Below are 23,418 nucleotides of genomic sequence, written 5' to 3' on the forward strand. Positions count from 1 at the left end.
AAAGACACAAAGGTTTTGAGATTTGAGAGAAATCCTTTATGAATCGCCTATAAAATCCTGCATGTCAAAGGAAACTGCGTATGTCTTTTACATTGGTGGGTGACGGTAGATTCTCGATTACTTCTACCTTTTCTCTATCTACTTATACCTTTTCTCTATCTAATTCAATACCTTGACAAGAAATTTTGTGTCCCAACACAATTCCTTCGGTCACCATAAAATTGCATTTCTCCTAGTTTAGCACTAGGTTGGCTTCTTCACATCGCTTCAGTACCATATATAAGTTGTCGAGGCATCGGTTAAATTCGTCACCAGAGACGAAGAAGTCATACATAAATATTTCCATACAATATTCCACCATATTTGAAAAGATGGCCATCATAAACCTCTGTAAGGTCGTTGGAGCATTACATAGTCCAAATGACATTCTTGTAAACACATAGGTATCATACATGCATGTGAAAGTAGTATACTCTTGATCCTCTGGTGCTATGGCTATCTGCTTGTATCTAGAATAACCATCAAGGAAGTAGTAAAATGCTTTTTCTGCTAACCTATCAAGTATTTGATCAATGAAAGGGAGGGGAAAATGATATTTCTTTGTTACTTTATTTAGCTTTCTGTAGTCCATACATATTCTCCAGCCTGTGATTGTTCTCGTAGTTAAAAGCTTATCATTTTCATTCTTGATCACGGCCAGACTGCCCTTCTTTGGAACACACTGTACCGAACTGACCCATGAGCTATCAGATATTGGATAAATTACTCCCACATCCAGTCATTTTATAATTTCCTTCATTACTACTTTCTTTATGATCAGGTTAAGTCTTCTTTTTGGTTCCACAGAATTGTTATGACTATCTTCTATGTTGATCTTGTGCATGCATATGGTAGGGCTAATTCCCTTTAAATCTGCCATGGTCCACCTAAGAGCTTTTTTGTGTAGTGACAAAACATTTAACAAACTGTTATCTTTTTTCGAGGTTAGACTAGCATAAATTATTACCAGTAAAGTCTCATTACTACCTAAATAAGCATATTTCAAATGCGATGGCAAAGTTTTAAGTTCCAATATGGGTGCATATTGTAATGATGATTTTGGGGGACTAAATTCATTATAATCTAATGGTTCAAATTTCATACCTTCTCTGGCATGAAGGAAACTAGATTGTTCCTTTAATTTACCTTCATCATCTGCTTTGGTTTTATCTTCAGGGAATCCGTCAATGGCTTTATTCAAAAGATTGTTGTTGAGGCTCAATTTATCAAAATCCTCTTCTAAATTTTTTCGCATAGGCCAAAATTTTTATGTTCATGCGTCAGAAAAATCAAGTCTTAGCACAAAGTGTCGTATTTATTGATATGTAAAAATTCGTCTTGGCCAAGATTTTCTGCTCCCTCTTCCTCCATGACTTCCATGTCTCTAATGCATTGGTATTCCTCTAAATCATCAACATATTTCATAGACTTGAAGACATTGATTGCGACGCTTTGATCTCCTATACGCATCGTGAATTCTCCCTTCTCACAATCTATTAAGATTCGTCCAGTGGATAAAAAGGGTCGCCCAAGAATGATGGGTGCATTTTTATTGGCCTCATAGTATAATATGAGGAAGTCAAATGGAAACACAAATTTATCCACTTTTACAATGACGTCTTCAATTTTGCCCTTGGGACAAACATAAGACATGTCAGCTAACTGTAAAATAATTATGGTTGGGTTACACATTTCTATTTTTAAAAATATGGACTTAGGCATCAAATTTACGCTTGACCCTAGGTTAGTAAGAGCTCGTCCTACAAAGTTGTCACCAATCGAACATGGTATCACAAAACTGCCAGGATCTTTTTGCTTTGTTGGGAGTTTGCTTACTGTAGAGTAGAATTCTTTTTCCGTGGCAAAATTTTCTATCTTCATCTTTTTGTGACAATGTCTTTTAGGAATTTAGCATAGAAAGACATCTGTGCAATGGCTTCAAGTAGAGGCACATTGATATGTAACTGACCCAGAACATCAACAAATTTCTTGAACTATATTTCATCATTGTGTTTCTTCAATCATTGAGGAAAGGGTGGTGGAGGTCTGACTTCATCTACTATAGGTGGTGAGGAGACTTTTGCCTTGGCAGAAAATTTCCCACTATCTTCTTGATGAACTTTTGGACCTTCATCCTTTTCCTTTTCTTCAGGAAATCCCTCTAGTTCAATAATTTTAGCTTGATCCACAGGTTGTGTAATGCCTTGGCTAGAATTTTTAGGTTGTTTCCCCCTAAACTTGTCATTCTGATTAATCTGGGTACCACTCCTCAGTGTAAGTACAATGCACTGCTCCTTTTCATGATATTTAATGACCTCAGTATCACTCGGGAGACTTCCTTGAGGACGAGAATGTAATGCCATGGTGATTTGACCCACTTGGTTTTCCAATGCTCTCAATGATGAACTATGGCTTTGCAAAAGAGCTGCTTGGCTTTGTAACAAATTACCTTGGTTTTTAATTGTTGCTGAGTGTTCATGCATCAAAGTATTTGTTAAAGCCATGAAATCTTTTGTCCATGCCATAAAATCCTACAGTGAAACTTTCAAGGAGTTAGAATTAGAGTTTGTATTAGAGGAAGAAGTTATACCTTTAGTATGTTATCAGGGCATCTACTGATGTTGATGCTGAAAATTTTGATGTTCCGAATTATTCTGTTGTGGCCTATTATAATTTCATGTCTGATTGTTGTTGTTGGTCCCTTGACCACCCCATGGAAAATTTGGATGTTGTCACCATCTAGGATTGTATGTATTCAAGTAGGGGTTGTCATTTCTTCGGTTGTAGTTGTCCACAAAATTGATGGACTCCTGGTTTTCTGGACATTCACTCTTATGGTGGTTGCCACAACAGAAAATGCATGCAACACTAGTTGTCTTAACTTCTCTCACCTCATTAGGATGCTGCAAATTTTTTAACATATTAGTTATGGAAGAAAGTTGAGCAGAAACTGAATCCTTATCCTCAATTTCATAGGCTCCAGATACTTTTCTACCGGTCCCCAACATTGTAGTTGGGAATTGATAATCATTATTTTCTATCCTTATCCTCGGGTGATTTATCAAGCAACATGCCATTCGCTGAGGCATCCAACTTCATTCGAGTAGGTTCGTTGACTCCATTATATAACATCACGACTTGAGTCTAGTCATAAAATTTATGGTTTACACATTTGTGAAGCATACTTTTGTATATGTCCCAACATTCGTACATGGATTCATCATCGCCTTGGCGAAAAATTGCAATGTCATTTCGTAGCTGTGTATTCATATTGAGTGGATTGTATCGAAGTAAGAAGATTTTACATAGATCCGCCCAAGACTCCATTGAGCCTGAATGAACTCCACTGAGCCCAGTTCTCGCTCGGTCGCGTAAGGAATAAGGGAAAAGTTTAAGCTTCAACACATCTTCATGCACTCCTTGTTTCCTGAATGAATTGCATACTTCAAGAAAGGATCGGAAATGTTTTCAAGCATCCTCATTAGGCGAGCCACCAAATTGACCGATAGAGTTTAGCATGTTAAACATCACCAGTTTAAGTTCAAAATGGGTTGCTTGTATTTCAGGTGCCACGATGCCTAGATTGAGATCATCAAGAATTAGATTCAAGTGGTCTTGTATTACTTATGGTCTTGCAACTTCTATAGGAAAATTATTTAATGTTACGTCAGGATCTTCTTGATCTCCCATATTGTTGTTACCTTGAAACTATAGTTGGTTCATATACTCTCTGGCTCGTTGATTACGTCACCTTTGTCTGAACGACTGTTCAATTTCAAGGTCAAATGGTTCTAATGGTTTACCAATAGATCTTAGGGTCATGCAACGATGAAAACCTTCAAAGAAAAAAAAGAAATTAAACAAGTTAAGCTAACTAATTAGAATGTGACAAGAAATTCTCAAAAATTTGTTATGGCAAAAATTCTCAAAAATGTCGTCAGTTGCCAATCCCCGGCAATGGTGCCAAAAAATTGATCACTTGTAAATGTATATGCTAAGGAAAGCAAATATGTGCAAGTATACACAATCAAATCAAGTAATAAAGGGTAAGTGAGTTATCGTCTCCTCAGGGATTGGTAGGACTTTTGATGTTTCACCACAACTAGAACTAGGTGTCACGAGCTAGTTCCTGAACTCTTGTCAAGATAGAAAACAATTAGTAATATATTATACTAAAAGAAGCAAGAAAATATTAAGAAGTATGGTTGTATAAAAGTTTGGTCAAGTCAAGGCAAAGTAAATATGCAAAACTAACAAATTAAAATAAACTAGGCAAAGACAAGCGTTGATTCAAATATATTCAAAACAACCTCACATATTCATACTTTTCACAGAGCACTCAGGTTAGTCATTTTCTATGAAAAAGAATTATTCTAAGTCAAGAAGGATTTGTTATGATCTACTTAGGCTGCCCGACAGGATTACCGAGTATTCTTAGACGATTGTTATGACAATACTACTCAACGTTAACTACAACCCTTGGTTTGTGAGACTGTTGTTGTAGCAAAACCCCTCAGCATGAACTATAATCGTTGTCTATCCTACTCAAGCGTCTATCCCTTTTAGTCGATTGAAACTCTCTCCTTATCTCTAAAGTAGGCAGGTTAGAACATCACCATCCCGGATCCATTTCATTGTTCACGTAGATCTGTCTTAATTCTCTCGAATATAAGAATCAGTTTCTAGACAAACGACTATCTCTCAAAGCTCTTAAAATGTCCATACGTGTTTTACCTAAACCCCATGCAATGTCTCGAAAGCTTTTACAGTGTCAAGGCAAAATATTAAAACAATGAACAAAACAGACATAAGCAAAATCATAGTGCGTCATTCATAAAACATAAAATAATTTTCTATGTAAAACAAAAACTAAAACCAGGTAAAGCAGTTCATGGTGTTTCCAAAAAGTTATCCAAAGGTATCATCGTTTAATACAACACCAAAGAAAAGTAAAGAAATTAAGAACAGAGGAAGAACGACTCCCAAATATCGTGACATCTCTGACCAGCACAGCTCCTGCCCTGAAGGCCAGCCTCTCTCGATGCCTGACCGCTGCTCTGCTATAGCCTGGCTATGGAGGACACCAAGGACGGTCGGGTTGGAGAACGGTGGAAGGTAAAGCACTCTAGCTGCTTACTCTACGCCTCAGGTAAGTTTTATTCTCTCTTTATTGCCTCCTTTTTTTAGCGGTTGTGACTAGATATTTATTGAGGGAATTTTCCTAGGGTTTCGCATAATTAAATATTCCCTAAATATCCATTTTAACTTGTCCAATCTATAAATGGAAAGGCGGCTGGATATTGTCAAAATCTTAGGGCTTGCTTGCACGTGAGGTTAGTCGTACAGCTGGCAGGAGATATAAGCAATTCGTCAAATTTGCTTCAGACTTGCAAGATAAATCTTGCCTTGGCAAGACACATATGCTCCTCACTGTCTTTGTCTTCTGTGTTCCACTGGCCCTTACGAAATATATTGTCACGACTAAAATGTTCCTCCTAAGTTAATTGCTGCACACAAACAATCCACACAAGCCCTTTCTCTTCAGCTGCATCAATCAAACCAAATAAATCTTGCATAGGCAAAACTTATCCACCACATGCAATTATAACCTAAATGCCACTAATATGCTATGTCCACATTGTTTATACGAGCAATAACTTAAGTAAAAAGACTAAAAAATGAGTCTTTTTATTTAGTTATCAGTAGCAGAATAAATTGTGCATTATTTGAGAAGTGCACCTGGACTTGAAATTCTATGAGAATCATGATCATACTACATAAAATATGATCTCACGATTCAAATAATGCAATATATTAGTTTATAATAAGACCTTTATACTTGTATATACACCCATAATGTTGATGAATAAAAATATGAGAAAGCATTCTATTTCAAAATTCCACAAGTTCGAATGAAATGCTTGTTTATTCCATATACTAGATGGGGTGTTAATGTTTACAACATTACATGTGGTGCCACAGCAAAGGCTTCGGTCATCTATATGCTCGACATCCAACCCTATAAAGCATGATCCCAAGGAAACATCTTCATTTGTATGCACATGCCTGGAAATTTATCATATATTAAGAAAGAAGAATAATAAACATGAATAAATCTTGCAGCTAAAAGGAAACATCCAATTTCTACCAATTAAATCCTGGAAACATGCAGTCATATAAAGAGAGAATCAGTTACATCTCATAATAGTCATCATCACAATATGCATGATTTCAAGTGTAAAATACACATCGGCTGTTACACGAGAATGACAAATATTTTAAGAGTAACATGTTTAATATTCACTGGTCTGAAAGACTGTTTTTCTTGAAATGCAAAACCATGTCTTTAACTATATTTACATGCACATCACCATCAACTTTGACATAGAAATAGGCATCCCACAAACGAGCAGCAGTGGCAAAGTATGTTTTTGTGTTGGCTGATAATTCGAGGTAACCCTCAACATGCTCCTGCTCCAAAAAATTTCTTCGAGCTTCTTTCGTTCTTCGCCTGGTTTTCATGAAGGTGGAGGAATGGCAACAATTCATCTCGGGAAGTTAGTTTAGAAGCAAATTAAATAATTTTTTCTATTTTTAAGAATGAATTTTAAATTTTAAATTTTAAATTTACATATAATTATTTAGGAATAAATATAAGAATTGTAATCAACTCAAAAGTGTCTTAAATTTAACTTATATAATTAACAATAATCTTCGATACACGGTTGAATTCAATGTTTATAGAATAAAAATATATGAATATGATATACATAAAGAAATTACTAAAATATATTTTTAAATAAGACAGAATAGAAGTACAAAGCTCTCCTTAAAATCATAATCTTTAAACATGTCCTAGTAACTTGTTTTATAGGTTATATAGCTAAATAACAAATCTTGTTTCAACGATGTCATTCTAGTATTGTGGTGATTATTACTGCCTGTCCTGTGGGTGACCTAGGTTCTATTCTCGGCAACTGTGTATGATTTTGATTTAAAAACAATTGAAGTAAAAAGGAGTCGCATGAAATCGAACCGGAGACCTTTAGCATGCTAGATTGACATGATAACCAACTACACCACGAAACCTGACGGTCGCATGGTTCCATACGTTCTATAAATTCGTTTACAAGTGTAGAAATACCACAATTCAGTGATACGCTTAGTTATAATTACATAATTTTTTGGTTGAGCTTTTTATTGGGCTTGTAAAAGATATTCATTGTTGATGAGGTGAGTGGAGAAAATGAACATATGTTTTGATTTGAAAAATAGATGACAGTAAAAATAATGATTAGCTTACAATAGCATTTTTACTAGTAAATGATTCTCAAGATCTAAGCCCCAATAGTATGTCTACGAGTAATGCTGGTTTGGAGTCGCTGAGTTCACTAGTAAATATTGGTTCTGAATTGCATTCAAAGTAATTGTGATTGAATTTTAGACTAAGAATTTGGTATAAAAGGAATGGAACAAAAATCCATATATGAGTTCTCAAGGGTCAGCTGAAACTGTTTGCGAGACATTTACTCATCCCGGATAGCGTATGATTATATTTGAAGAGATAACTAATCTAGATGTCAATGGAACCTAATTTTTAGTTACGTTACATGTTAATAAACGAGCTATTGGATATAAATGGGTGTTCATAGTCAAATTTAATCCTAATGGCTCTACTGCTCAATTAAGAGCTAGACTTATTGCTAAGTGATACGTCTAAACTTACAGAGTGTGTTATTATGATACTTTCTCGTTGTTAAACTTTCTTCTGTCAAATTGTCTGTCAAATTATTTATCTCCCTTATAGTAAACTTTTTTTTTATGAAAATCTTCAGGAGAAGATGTACATGGAGCAACCATCTAGTTTTCTTGTGCAATAGGAGTGTCGTTTTAAAAAAACCCTATATGGCTTGTGTTAGGATTGGTGAAACTCAATTTGATCAACCGAAAAGGTGCCAAAAGGGGTTGAATTGGCCTTATGAAAATTTTGGGTATGGAGTAAAAAGATATAGACAATTTGCACAAGGATTTATAGTGGCTCGACTTCTAAACCAAGTCTACATCCACTACCTTAGCTCCACACTAAGGATTTTCTAACAAATTAACTAATTTGTTCTTTATTTTTCTAGGCTCAAGAGTGACCTTTACAAAACCCTTAGTTTTTCAATGGCTAAGCTATAACCACTCCCCTTTTACAAAAGTCAAAAGATGTAAATAAGAAAACCTCACAAAGGCAGGTGTTTACAAGAATTAAGCTCACAAGAAAAACTATTGAAAGATTTGCAATAAGCTCAAACACATGTGTAGAAGAGAAAAGGGAAAATAAAGAGTGAAAGAGCTTTTCTCTTGATAGCAATTGATTGGATTGGTGTTGTAACCTCCTTCAAGTGTCATCAACTTGTTTTTGTATGTTTGAATGAGTTTGTGGTTGTTTATAGCCGTCGGTGGTGTTTTGGAGCCGTTGGGGATGAATTTTCTACAAAAGTAAAGCTTCTGAGAACAGGGAGTATCAGTACTCCTGTAATGAGTATCGATACTACCTTTGTAATATTTAAATAAACTAGTCGTTAAAGATTGTTGGGCTCGACCAATATCGATACTAGGGTTCATGGTATCGATACCACTGTGTAAAATAGTATAGGTACCCCTTGAGTATCGGTACCAATTTTGCATTATGGAATTTGAACAATTTGGAAAACAACTGGTAGTATCGATACTACCAAGAGAGTATTGATGCTTCTCTTACCTTTGGTATCGGTACCACGTGAACAATATCGATATTGTTCATGTAGCGTTAATATTGTAAGAAGAGTATCGGTACTACGTACCCATAAAACTGTTTTGTGTTCAAATTCTAGTTTAATGGGCTTTGAATGATTTTTGAAAAACTTTTAACAAATCCAATCAAGTCCAAAAACATTTTACCTTAACTTTTTATATCAAAATATTATAAAACATGGTTCAATATCTTTAAACATAGTCATTGAGCTTTGTGTGAGAAGTTTAGCCAAGATGTTGAAAACTTAGGGATGCAAGGGAGTAAGTTAGATTATTCGGTGTTCAATAAAAATGCTAATGAAGACATTATTTTATTAGTTGTATATGTGAATGATATTGTAATCATTGATAGCGACTAGTGAAATTTTATCTCTTATATTTATTTCAATACTCAGTTTTATACCAAAGACTTTGGAATGTTAAATGTAACACCCCTAACCCATACCCGACCCGAATACGAATCCGAGGTGTCACATTGACTCTTCAAAAACATTGATTCATAACAATTAAAGAAAAATTTAACTTTTAGTCATATTAACAATGTGAAACTCTTTAATTTAAAATAAAATAAAATATAAAACTCACATTAATACTTAATAAAAGTCCTTAAAAATTTACAAAAATACAAAAGGAGGATTTTACAAAATAGATCAGAACATTTCAAATTAAACGTATAATACATGCCAACAGTTTACAAATTTACAGGAAACCTACATTCAACTTGTCTTGATCTGATCTTCAAAGGACTACGCTATCCTCAACAAACTTCAACCTTCCGATTTCTTCAAACCTACGCGTGAGAAAATCACACGCTAAGTCGATGACTTAGTGAGGCAATTACGAGAGAAAACTAAACTTTGCAAACGAAATCTTTATTTATTTGATAAAAGCATTTCTTAAAGAATTGCTAATTTGATTTCCATAACCATAAAGTATACTTTTATAAGTTATAAATTTTATCCAACATTGTTTCAAATGCCCAACGTATACTACTAAGAACTCTAGGTATTTGAGTACATTGAGGTTGTGCACTAATCCTATCACCACATCTCGTATAATTTGCACTGAAGTGCAACATAATTGTCCCGAAAGGACCACATAGGTTTGCACCGAAGTGCCACATAATTATCCTGAAGGACCACATAAAACCCTCGACTCTTGGCATGCCAACTATACCTCTAATCCTCATACATATACCTTGGGCTTTTAACCATATAATTATTTGTCATTCATTATTCGAAGCATCTCTTATTCACATAGGCACTTTCACATTGAGTGTTTTTGGATACACATGTTCACATGTCACATTTTCATAATCATATACCCATAATCATCAACATAGCTTACATAATATAAATTGAATAAAACATTGTAAAAATATAACATAAAAGAAATTGAAAAGTTTTCGATCAAAAACACTGAGGTTGGCTTATCGCAAGTCTTCCTCAATTTTAATGCAAAACCAAGAAGTTGCACTCACCTTTGCCTCACTAAAGTCCTAAACAAAGTCCTTAACACATTTGATCGATAATCTATAATGTCAAAGTGTTCGAAATTTGACTTTGATCAACGTCTACACAAGAACAATCGAATATAAATATCGTAATTCAAATCGCTTATAACCAATTATAATAACTTAAGCTAAAAGAAACACTTAATTTATCATTTCATGCTCACTAGTATCGGTACTTCCACTACAATATCGATACTTCCCTTCTATGATATCGATACCCCCCTTCGGTACCGATACCATTTTGGCATTCTGAAATTTTAACTTGAAAATGGTATCGATACCTTACTCTTGGTATCGATACTCCCCTTTCAGTATTGGTACATTCTTCAATAAGTACCGATATTGATCCTCGAATTCCAATTGGTTTAACCTTGAAGTATCGGTACTGTTCTTCCAGTACCGATACCCTTGCCAGGAATTTATCATTTCCACTTCAAAAATTAACCAAAACTTACCTAAATGTTCTACTTTTATCCCCCTTTAGGCTTTTAAACTAAACTTCATACATTACAACTAAATTTTCTCCATTCATTACTCCTAAACATACAAATTCTCACTGGAACACTTAGATTCCAAAATCATACTATAATTTCAAACATGTTTTTACTCATTTCTAATCCTCACAACTCTTTAGTTAGATCATTGACAAGTCAAATATCTCAATAAACTCCAAAAACTACACCATATCAACAATTCATTTCAAAACCCATTTTACAAATTCATTTCTAATTCACTCCTCTCGTTGTTTTAATCCTTTACAAGCTTTCCTTATGCTTATATAACACCCAAGCTTTTCACACCAACCCAAAAACTTAAATAACCAACAAAATTACAGAAACTTTCCTTTGCAATGGAGCTCACGGTACAAGGAAGAAGATAAGAAATGATCCAGAATTTTCTCCCCTTTAACCACGTACTTATCCTTTAAGAAAGAAGATAAAATATCCTTTAATGCGAAAATACCATAATGCCCTTGCTACTAATCCAAATTTAATATCAAATCCTACACAAAATTTCCACAATAAATCCTTGAACTTTTCAAGTTATTCTAATTAAATCACTATGTTTTGATTTCTTACACTTTGATCACTGAACCGCTGATTGGGGTGTTACATTAAAGTATTTCATAGGAGTTGTATATATACTCGATTTTATATCGGACACTAAATCATGTAGTACTCCAATGGTTCCTAATATTATAGTACTAAATCAACCAAATAAGATGAATTATCAACAAAAGACTTATTGAAAAGTTGAATTATCTTATTGTGACACATCCTAATATTGTTTTCTGATAAGCATGATGAGTCAATATAAGTCATCACCAATTTTTATCATTGAAATATAGCAGAAAAAATTGTGTATTATTTGAGAAGTGCTCCTTGTAACAACCCGGAAAAATTTAGAATAATATTAAATTGAAATTAGAGGTTAATTGTGAAAATTGGTAAATTATGAGGACTAAATTGAAAGTTTTGAAAATTTGAAGTCCATTTTAGAAGTTGAAGAAAATTCAATGACCAAGCCCTGAGTTATACCTTTGAGTGTCGGCATGTTTTTCTTTTAAAGGAAATGAATTGGTTTCTGCGTGAAAACACAGAAAACCAATTCAGAAATTCCCTTTCCCCTACACCAGTTTCCAACCTCGATTCTGACGCCGTCCGAATTCCGATCGTCGTTTTGAAACCACCATTGTGTTCATCATCGAGCGAGGAACAAACACTTCAAATTAATTGAAGCGAAACGCTGCCAAACGTCAGGAATTTCCAATCAAAGTCTCGACGTTTTATTTAGCTCGATCGCCGGGAAAATCTCAAATTCATCGCTGATCGTTGCTCCGTTTACTACACCTCCTGCACCATCGTGTTCCTTGTGCCGTTTCGAGTCCGCCGGTGTCAACCTTGGTCTCCGTCGACGGCGGCGCATGAGGAGGTGGAGCAGTCAAAGTTTCGGCCAATTTAAAATTGAGCTCTTCGCCGTTCAAAAATTGGAACCGATCGTTATAAGTATCTCGAAATCGCTCAAAATAATTTGTAGAAATTTTTCCGTGATTTTTCCGTTGACTGTTGACCGTTGACCGTTGACTGTTGACTTTCTTTGACCAGAACATTAAATGGCTTTGACCGACCCTTAAACGACCGTAAATATTTTCCGAGTATACCTATTCTGATAGTTTTCGACGTCCCGAATCTATTTCCGAAGTCTGTTTCACCAAATTCGAACCCGAAGGCCTTCAAATCGATGGTCAAAGTGGTTGACTTTGACTTTGACCAAGAATTTAAATTTTCGAAAAGACATAGTTTATGTTTTTCGACGTCCTGATTCCGATTCCGCAATACGTTTGGCCAAATTCAAACCCGAAATCCTCTAAATTGATAATCAAACCCTGAAAATGCTTATATACTTAAGAATTTAGCTTGAACAATTAAGTAAGATTTGGGGCTGATAAATTATTATTGTTTGAAGGTACAAGAGACTCTCTGGATCGTTCAACAGCTCGACCCATCTCTTCTAGATCAATTAAACCACGTGTGCCAGTATTCACCCGTAAAACCCGTAAATTTTATGATTTTAGAGATTTATTTATGTTACCCATAAGTAATATAGTGTTATTATAAAATAGGTTCGAAAACTGTAGCAGAGCGTGGTGAAACCAGCAATCAGTAGATCTACTATTTGAACCTATTATCGAGGTGTGTTCCCTAATTATTACTGAACTATTTTATTGGTTTTAATATGAGGTACACTGAGTTCTTTGGTTACTGTTTTATTGATGCACCAATTTAATGTGATGATTTATGGAATTTGTGTCACGGTGCAATTGAACTTTTGGATTGAATTACAATAGTATAGCTCTGATCAAGCTAATAAACAGAATGGGCCTAATGTGACTCTTGGGGCCCCAAGATACATTAGGTTGGCTTCCCTTGTTGTGTGCTTAGGGTAGCTATATGGACTTGGACTTACAGCTTAAGGATACAAGCTCTAAAGCTTATCCTTAGGTTGGCTTTCTTTTTGCTGTGTGCTTAGAGTAAGCTATATGGAAAATAGTTTTGGAAATTACTGATGGTGTACAAGAAAAGAGTTTAAACTATGATTTTCAAAAGTTAAACTCTTTTATGAATTTATGAGATTTACTGGACTATGATTTGTTTAATGTACCTATTGTGATTTTAAGGTAATATTGGGACACACTGAGCCTAGCTCACCTTTCGAAAATGTTTTTCCCCCTTTCAGATACTGTTGGTTAGATACATCGGTTCGAGCACTTGGAGGATCAACATATATCTTGAAGTATATCTGATTGTAATATTTTATCTTGCTAGTTGACTTTATTTTGGTGACATGGACCTTATTTTAAAGTATCGTATTTTAGGATGATGACACTTTTGCTATTACTGTTCGGTTTATTGTGATTTTGATTTTGAAGACCTATTTTAAATTAATTTATTACTTATTGGTATTATATTTACAAGTTGGGTTTTGATGGTATAATTTATTTCATGACATTTATAATGTGATTTTACATTGATTGAATAACAGTTTCAGAAAATGTCTTTAAGAATCATAATGTGATCCACTAGACTTAGTCGAAACGCATAGGCCGGGTCTAGGGGGTTACACTCCTGGACATGAAATTCCATAACAATCATGATCATACTACATAAAATTCTATGACAATCATGATCATATTAGGATAAAATATTTTTCAGATTCGAATTAGATAGAATGTAAGAAAGATAGGAGATCTAGTTTAAGATATTGTGTTTGTTTGAGGAAACTTGATTTCATGGAAGAGTAAGAAACAAAATATGATCTCACGATTTAGTTAATGCAGTATATTAGTTTATTATAATACCTTTATACTTGTATATACACCCATAATGTTGACGAATAAAAATATGAAAAAGGATTCTATTTCAAAATTCTACAAGTTCGAATGAAATGCTTGTTTATTCCATATACTAAATGGGGTATTAATGTTTACAACATTACATGTGGTTCCACAGCAAAGGCTTCGGTCATCTATATGCTCGACATCCAACCCTATAAAGCATGATCCCAAGGAAACATCTTCATTGGCATGCACATGCCTGAAAATTTATCATATATTAAGAAAGAAGAATAATAAACATGAATAAATCTTGTTGCTAAAAGGAAACATCCAATTTTTATCAATTAAATCCTGGAAACATGCAGTCATATAAAGAGAGAATCAGTTACATCTCATAATAGTCATCATCACAATATGCATGATTTCAAGTGTAAAATACACATCGACTGTTACACGAGAATGACAAATATTTTATGAGTAACAGGTTTAACATTCACTTATCTGAAGGATTGTTTTTCTTGAAATGCAAAACCATGTCTTAACCTATATTTACATGCACCTCATCATCAACTTTGACATAGAAATCGGCATCCCACAAAGTAGCAGCAGTGGCAAAGTATGTTTTTGTCTTGGATGATAATTCGAGGTAACCCTCAACATGCTCCTGCTCCAAAAACTTCTTCAAGCTTCTTTCGTTCTTCGCCTGGCTTTCATGAAGGTGGAGGAATGGTAACAATTCATCTCGGAATATTAGTTTAGAAACAAATTAAATATTTTTTTTTATTTTTAAGAATAAATTTTAAATTTACATATAATTATTTAGGAATAAATATAAGAATTGTAATCAACTCAAAAGTGCCTTAAATTTAACTTCTATAATTAACAATAATTTTCAATACACGATTGAATTCAATGTTTATAGAATAAAAATACATGAATATGATATAAATAAACAAATTACTAAAATATATTTTTAAATGTGAAAGAATAGAAGTACAATGCTCTCCTTGAAATCATAATCATTAAAACATGTCCTAGTAACTTGTTTTATAGGTTATATAGCTAAATAACAAATCTTGTTTCAACAACGTCGTTGTAGTATAGTGGTGAGTTTTCTCACCTGTAACGCGGGTGACCTGAGTGCGATCCCCGCAACGTCTTAGTATTTTAATTTGTCTCCTATTCTATCGATGTAAACAATGCTAAAAACAACTGAAGAATGCTGGCGTCGCCCGGACTTCGAACCGGAGACCTTCAGTGTGTTAGACTGACGTGATAACCAACTACACCATGACACCTGATGGTCGCATGGTTCCATTACATTTTATAATTTCGTTTACAAGTGTAGAAACACCACAATTCAGTGATACGCTTAGTTATAATTACATAATTTTTTGGTTGAGCTTTTTATTGGACTTGTAAAAGATATTCATTGTTGATGAGGTGAGTGGAGAAAATGAACTTAAGTTTGGATTTGAAAAATAGATGACAGTACAAATAATGATTAGCTTACAATAGCATTTTTACTAGTAAATGATTCTCAAGATCTAAGCCCCAATAGTATGTCTACGGAGTAATGCTGGTTTAGAATGCGATGTCGCTGAGTTCACTGGTAAATATTGGTTCTGAAATGCATTCAAAGTAAGTGTGGTTGAATTTTAGACTAAGAATTTGGTATAAAAGGAATGGAACAAAAATCCATATATGAGTTCTCAAGGGTCAGCTGAAACAATTCAAATGGGTTCTGTCTTTCATAACTTTCAGCAACAGAGGTCTGTTGAGGTCAATGCTCGAACAGTTCTTCAGTATCTAATGATTTAGATGCTAAGCATGAAGGATGCATGGATCCATGCCATGCATCTCATGAACATGTAACTTCTCTTGTCAAGGGTTGCATCTCACAAAAAAAGAGAGGTTCTCATTCTCATGAAGGATTGCATGGATCCTTTCATTGGTCATAAGGATATTACGGAACACAAATTCTAGCTGTTTCTGATAGACTTTGAGTGGCATAAAATTTCCTTGCAAACTAATCCTCTGATATTCCATTTTAAATTCCTCAAACAGATTCACACAAACATAGACATATTTCTCTCAACCATTGATAAAAGTACAAATATCAGGCAAATGCCTCAGTTCTCACCAGGCAGATAAGAGGGCGTTCCACCCTCGATTTGGTTCTTTCTTCTGTTGAAGATACCGCTGATATTAGGTAAAAGGACCTTTTTTTAGACAGAAGGCCTCTCTTTATCCAACTTCTGTACATGAATGATTTTCTCTGGTGGGTTCACATCTTGAATTCTGTAATGCCGTGGGGATGATTCGGTCTGCATGTGTGTTTCTGCTAGAATCCGGGATGCAGCTTCAGCTGCTTTCTTCTGTTCCCTTTCGCGCCACCTTCGGAGCTTTCCTTCCACTGCTTTCTTCGCTGCTTCAGCCATCTCTGCGCTCTTAAAAGCACCTGCAGTTGCAACCTACATATCTTCAATCTCTTTTTTGAGTCGCCTCTAACCTCTTGAGGGCCTCCTTTTCACTAGCCTTTACGGCTTCCACCTGAACCAGGGCAGCTGCCACTTTCATTTCAGTTGTCGTGGCATTAGTGTTGATGGAATGTCCTAGGAAGTGATGACATATGCTAGTTAGTCATTAAGCAAGACCACATGTATTGACACGTGGTCACCAATAATCGTATGTTGGGTATGTTTGTAAGGTTTATAAGCGCTTGACACGTAAGCACAAGTGGCGTACTTTTACCATTTTTCTTTTAACTTGCAAATAAAATGGTAAAAACTAAAAATTAAACATATAAACGAACACTAAACAAACACTAAACTAACAAGCATCTTAATTGTCAAATAAATAAAGATTTTTTCTCAACTAAATAAGTTAAGAATGTAGTATAGAGAAGAAAGGGTCGATCCACATGGACTTAGAAATTTTCAATGTTTATTGTTGAATAATCGGGTAAAGAAAACAGAAAGAACACAATAATTTTAACGAGGTTCAGCAATGTGCTTACGTCCTCGGTGCCTTAGGCGGCGCTATTTTTTCATTCAATATCTCATAGGTTTAGGTTACATCTCCTTTTATAATAAATAAATTATGGTACATATTTACAAAAATAACCCTGTACCATATAGTGGGGTTGCGCCCCCGCACCCCCAACCCACATAATTGTAACCCCCACTACGATACTTTCTTTGTAACTTTACTGGTATATTTATGAGCCATACCTAACAAATCTCTATCTTGGCGAATATTCTGCCCCTTAGGAAACATTCAATGTGGGTTGGGTTACCTTACTTCTTTAATAACTCAAAACATTCAACAAGTCCAAAGAAATGCATGAACTTGTCTGTCGTAACTAGCTTGGTGAACATATCAGCGGCATTCTCATCAGTATGTACCTTCTGAAACAAAATCTCTTCAGATGCAACTAACTCTCTGATCTTGTGAAACCTTACATCAATATGGTTAGTTCTAGCACGATATACCTGATTCTTAGTCAAGTGAATAATACTTTGATTGTCACAAAGCAACTGAACTCCACCTTGCTGAACACCCAACTCCTTCACTAAACCAGTAAGCCATAAAGCTTCTTTTGCAACTTCAGCCGCTGCCATATATTCAACTTCAGTTGTAGATAATGCCACAATAGATTGAATAGTAGACTTTCAACAAATAGGCCCTCCACCAAGAGTAAAGACATACCCTGTCACAGATCTTCAATTATCCAAGTCACCTGCATAGTCTGAATCCACATATCCTACAACCAAAGGATTATCCCGCTGACTACCAAAAACAATTCCTTGTCCTACAGTACCCTTTAAGTGCCTAAAGATCCACTTGACTGCTTTCCAATGTTGCTTACTAGGTTTAGACATGTACTTACAAACTTGACTAACAATACGAGCTAAATCAGGACGAATACATATCATTGCATACATCAAGTAACCAACATTATTAGAATACGAAACCTTTGCCATATCTTTAGCTTCCTTATCTGTTTTAGGGCATTGTTATGATGAAAGCTTAAAGTGATTCGCCAATGGAGTGCTCATTGGTTTTGCGCTACTCATCGCAAACCTTTCTAGCATTTTCTCAACATAACTCCATTGAGATAGCCATAATTTCGTTGAGTCTCTGTCCCTACAAATTTCCATTCCAAGAATTTTCTTTGCATCACCTAAATCTTTCAAATCAAATTCCTAGCTCAATAAAGTTTTCAAACTGATAACGTCATCCATGTTCTTCACAGCAATTAACATATCATCAACATACAGTAATAGAAAAATAAAAAAACCATCATCAAGGCTCTTAACATAGACACAACAATCATACTCACAATGCTTTTGGCCAATCTTGATCATATAGGAGTCAAACCGTTTGTACCATTGTCTCGGAGACTGTTTTAACCCGTACAAAGATTTCTTCAATCTGCAAACTAAATGCTCGTTTCCAGGTTGAGTGAAATCTTCAGGCTGCTACGTATAGATCTACTCCTCTAAATCACCATGCAAAAAAGTAGTTTTAACATCCATTTGCTCTAAATGCAAATCCCAACTAGCCACCAATGCAATTACTACTCGGATTGAAATGTGTCTGACCACAGGAGAAAAAATTTCATCATAATCAACTCCTTTCTGCTGTGAAAAACCCTTTGCTACCAAACGAGCCTTGAACTTCTCCCCCTCTTTTTCTGTTACTGTTGGTTTCTTCTCAAACACCCATTTGCAACCAATAGGCTTCTTACCCTCAAGAAGGCTCCCATGTGCGATTGTGATTCAAAGACTCCATCTCCTCAACCATGGCAGCCATCCACTTGTCATTTCTCTGACTAGTAACAGGATCATGAAAAGTAACCGGATCATAACTGCTAATAGTAAGTGTAAAAGAGACCAAGTCTTCAAAACCCACCCTGTCTCTGGCAACACTATAATCATACAAATCAACCGTAGCGGAACCACCAGAAGTCGGTTGAGAAGTTTCTATTTTCTCAACTGGAAAATACTAGAAATCCACCATTGTCGTGTCTTTATTCTGCTGTAACATGGACTGTTCATAAAAAACAACATCTATACTAATCACAATTTTCTTCCTAACTAGATCCCAGAACTTGAATCCGTTGACACCTTTCTTGTAACCTAGAAAAATACACTATTTCGATTTTGCATCAAGTTTGGATCTCTCATCAGCAGGTACATGCACATAAGAAGGACAACCAAAAATCCGTAAGTGATCAAAAATAAAATCATGACTAGTCCATACCTCTTCTGCAATTTTCCCAACCAATGATGCCCTTGTCGATATATTGATAAGATAACACGCCATGTTAACGACCTGTTCATCCGTTCCGTAACACCATTCTGTTGCGGTGTCTTGCGCACTGTAAAATGCCTCTTAATCCCATGCTCCTTACAGAAGTTTAGAAACTATGAATCTGTGTACTCCGTACCATTGTCAGACCACAAATACTTGAGTTTTCATCCTATTTGGTTTTCTAACTCAGCTTTCCACAGCTTGAACTTCTCAAAAACGTCAGACTTCTATTTTAAAAAATACACCCAAACTTTCTGTGAAAAATCGTCAATAAAAGTAACATAATACCTAGATCCACCCAAAGACGATGTCGTGGAAGGCCCCCATACATCATAATGCACATAATCAATAATCTCTTCAGTTGTGTGCTTCCCAGTCTTGAAATGAACTTTAGTCTGTTTAGCAAGAACACAATACTTACAAAAATTGAGCTTACAACTTTTAACACCATGCAACATATTTCTTTTATGTAATTCAGCCATACCACGTTCACTAAGATGAGCAAGACGCATATGCCACAGTTTGGTAGTATCCTCACATGACTCAACAAAATGAACTTCATCTACAGCGGTACTCCATAACAATCTATAAATATTTCTTGCATTCATATTTCCTTTTATCACAGTCAAAGCTCCTTTAACAATCCGAATGGTTTCCCTATCCTCATCAGTCTTAGGGATAAAATCATTCTTGTGAAAAGTGCCCAAAGAAATCAAATTCTTCTTCAAATACGGGATATGTGGAACACCACACAACGTCCGAACATAACTATCATACATCTTAATTCTGACATCACCAATACCAACAATATTGCAACATCGATCATCACCCAAATAGACAGAACCAGAATTAACAGACATGTATGTCGAAAACTATTCCTTATTTGGCGTGATGCGATAAGAACATCCAGAATCAAGAATCTAGGTATCAATCAGTTGATTCGTTGAAATAGAGAGCATATCACCCTCACTACAATCAGAATTATCATCATTGACCACATTCACAGACTTGGATGAGTCATCACAGTTCTTATCAGTTTGTTTTTTCAACTTTGGATAGTTTCACTTTATATGTCACACCTCCTTGCACTTGTAACAGTGAATTATCTTCTTATCCCTAGATTTGGATATGAAATTCCGCTTCCCAGACCTTGCTTTCTCTGGCTTCCATCTACGGTCTCGATTACCCTTGACATATAAATTATCAGCTTGAGAGCTTTCCCCTGCATTCTGCTTCCGCTGGTTGTGAGCCAACAAGGCTGCAGTTATCTCCTCAACTTTGATAGTCCCTTTCCCATATGTAAGAGTAGTCACTATGTGTTCGTAAGAGAGAGCAACGAACACAACATAATCATCGCTCTGTCTTCATCCTCAATTTTCACATCAAGTCGAGCCAAATCAGAAACGATTTGATTGAAGACATTCACGTGTTGCGCCAAATCATGATCATCCTGCATCTTCAGCCTATATAGCCGCTGCTTTAGATATAATTTAGTCGTTAAGGATTTGGACATAAACTGACTTTCCAACTTCTTCCAAATTTTATCTGGAGACGACAGATGCATGACGTGATACATGACCTCGTCCGCCAAACATAATCATATGGTTCCTGCCGCTCGCTGCTGTAATTCTTCCCAATCTTCCTCCTCCATCGACGCTGGCTTTGTAGGTCGCAAAGCCTTCAGGATCCCTTTCTGCGCCAAAAAATCCGTCACCCTTGTTTGCCATAATCCGAAGTTACCCTGACCATCAAATTTCACAACTTTGAATTTGGCTCCTGACATCTGATACCAATTGTTGAATAATCGGGTAAAAAAACCAGAAAGAACACAAGAATTTTACCAAGGTTCAGTAATGTGCTTACGTCCTCGGTGCCTTAGGCAATGCTAGTTTTTCATTCAATATCTCATAGGTTTAGGTTACATCTCCTTTTATAATAAATAAACACTCGTACATATTTATAAAAATAACCTTGTACCATACCGCAGGGGCATACCACCAAACCACATAATCGTAATCCCCACTATGAGACTTTATTTGTAACTTTACCAGTATATTTATGAGCCATACCTAACAGTTATACACCTGAAGATAACATCAATCATTAGTGAAACAAGCACAAACTCATATTTAAGCAACACTAACAATTGTACCCCAAGGTTAAAAGCTTTTATCAAATCATTTCATCAACTCAAATCAATTTTTCATGCATAACAAGATCAACTCTAGCTTGTAAACAAGGGATTATGACAAAACTAACAAGTCAACCAAGGAAAACAACAATCATAAACATCGAAATATTCCATTCAACCAACATGAATAAACAAGGTGAATTTCTCACTCTACCCTCTCTCACTTAAAGCGTATTGTCCCAATACGAAATAAACAAAGAACAAAGTGAAAGAAAGTAAAATATTCCCAATGTCTAATGTGATGAGACACGAATAAACTTCATGGCCATATCTTTGAGCTCGATCAAATTATCTGGTGTAACTAAAAATTCAAAGAAAAATAAATAGTAAAATAAAAAAAATTGAAGGAAAAATAATGAAAATGGGTTGCCTCCCATTGGAGCGCTTTTGTTTAACATCGTTAGCTCGACGACCTGGTTCAAACTACATGTTCTTTGAGAGATACTTTCTCCACGTTATTGTCTAATTGATAATTTCCTTACGAGAAATTTTACGATCATAGATTTTTTTTTCATTTTATCATTGTAGATTATGATATTCTCATAAGCTTTTCTTCGGATCTTTTTCAGCTTTGAAAGCTTGTCTCAAATAATAATCGGTGAAGCATCTTCTTTACCCAAAAACGTGTTCCTCAAATGTTTTGGTAGTAGTTTTATCTCCAAATTTGGTTCATACAAAATGGAATGTAAAATTTTAGATTTAGATTTAGATGGAGTTAGGCGCAAGTTAGAATAAATGGAAAAAAATATCTTTAACTCCCCGATTTCTTTTTCATAATTCTCTAACTCCCTACACAAATCATTGGATAAGTTTGTTTCAACAAAATCATTTACCAAAGGCTCAATAACATCAAAGAAATTAATACTTGCAACATTATCTAAATATTTCATCGTCTTGTAAATGTCAAATTTAACAACCTCACTATCAAATTTCATATTAAAAATTCCACTCCTGAAGTCAATTTTGGTATGTGCAGTTCTCAGGAATGGGCAGTCAAGAAGGATTTTAGAGGAAGTGTTGGTTCAGATATTAGCCATGTCGATGACATAAAAACCAATTGGAAAAATTAATTCATTTACCTTAACCAATACATTCTCAATGAGGTCTTTAAGATAATGAAGGATCGATTAGCAAGCTGAATCATTACTCTAGTTTCCTTCAAAGGCTCAACAGAAAATGAGTTATAAACAGGAATAAACATAATATTTATAGAAACACTCAAATCACACATAGATCATTTAATTCCTACCTTATCGATTTTACAAAGAATAACAAACATATCCTTTAGCTTAGGTGGAAGCCTACATTGAAAAATAGCTGGTACGTTTCACCTAAATTCATCTTTTCAATGACGGTAAGTCTTTTCTTGGTTAAGCAAAGATTTGTCATGAATCTGGCATATCTTACCACTTTTCAGATTATCTCAAGAAGATGTATGTTTATCCCCATTTTCTGAAAGTATCAAGAATCTCTTTTTCCTTAGCTTGTTTGTCGCATTTAACTAACCTTGAAGGAAAGAGAGGTGGGATATCATAGAGAGGTGGGATGGCATAGAAGAGGTTGACGATACATCTTTCTTTTTTCTTTGTGATCTTACGTCAACCTCTTCTTTTTCTTTATGGGATCTTGATTCTTCTTCTTTTTCTTTCTCCCCTACGTCAACTTCTTTCTTCTAGGAACCTTCGACAACATCTTTTTTTTCTTAAGATCTTGCGACATCATCTTTAGGGATTGGTGAAATAA

General features: G+C 35.2%; 1 non-coding gene and 1 pseudogene across 1 annotated transcript; both read right to left on the reverse strand.

Annotated features, from left to right (window-relative positions):
- Nucleotides 1-15,388: 15,388 nt before the first annotated feature.
- TRNAV-AAC lies at nt 15,389-15,463 on the reverse strand. The gene has a single exon. It is a non-coding gene; the product is annotated as a tRNA-Val (tRNA).
- An 830-nt stretch (nt 15,464-16,293) lies between these two features.
- Nucleotides 16,294-23,418, reverse strand: part of LOC120165420 — a 41,808-nt pseudogene continuing 34,683 nt past the window's right edge.

This window comes from Hibiscus syriacus, unplaced genomic scaffold (genome assembly GCF_006381635.1).
Source record: "Hibiscus syriacus cultivar Baekdansim isolate YM2019G1 unplaced genomic scaffold, ASM638163v2 tig00111582_pilon, whole genome shotgun sequence".
Lineage (NCBI taxonomy): Eukaryota > Viridiplantae > Streptophyta > Magnoliopsida > Malvales > Malvaceae > Hibiscus > Hibiscus syriacus.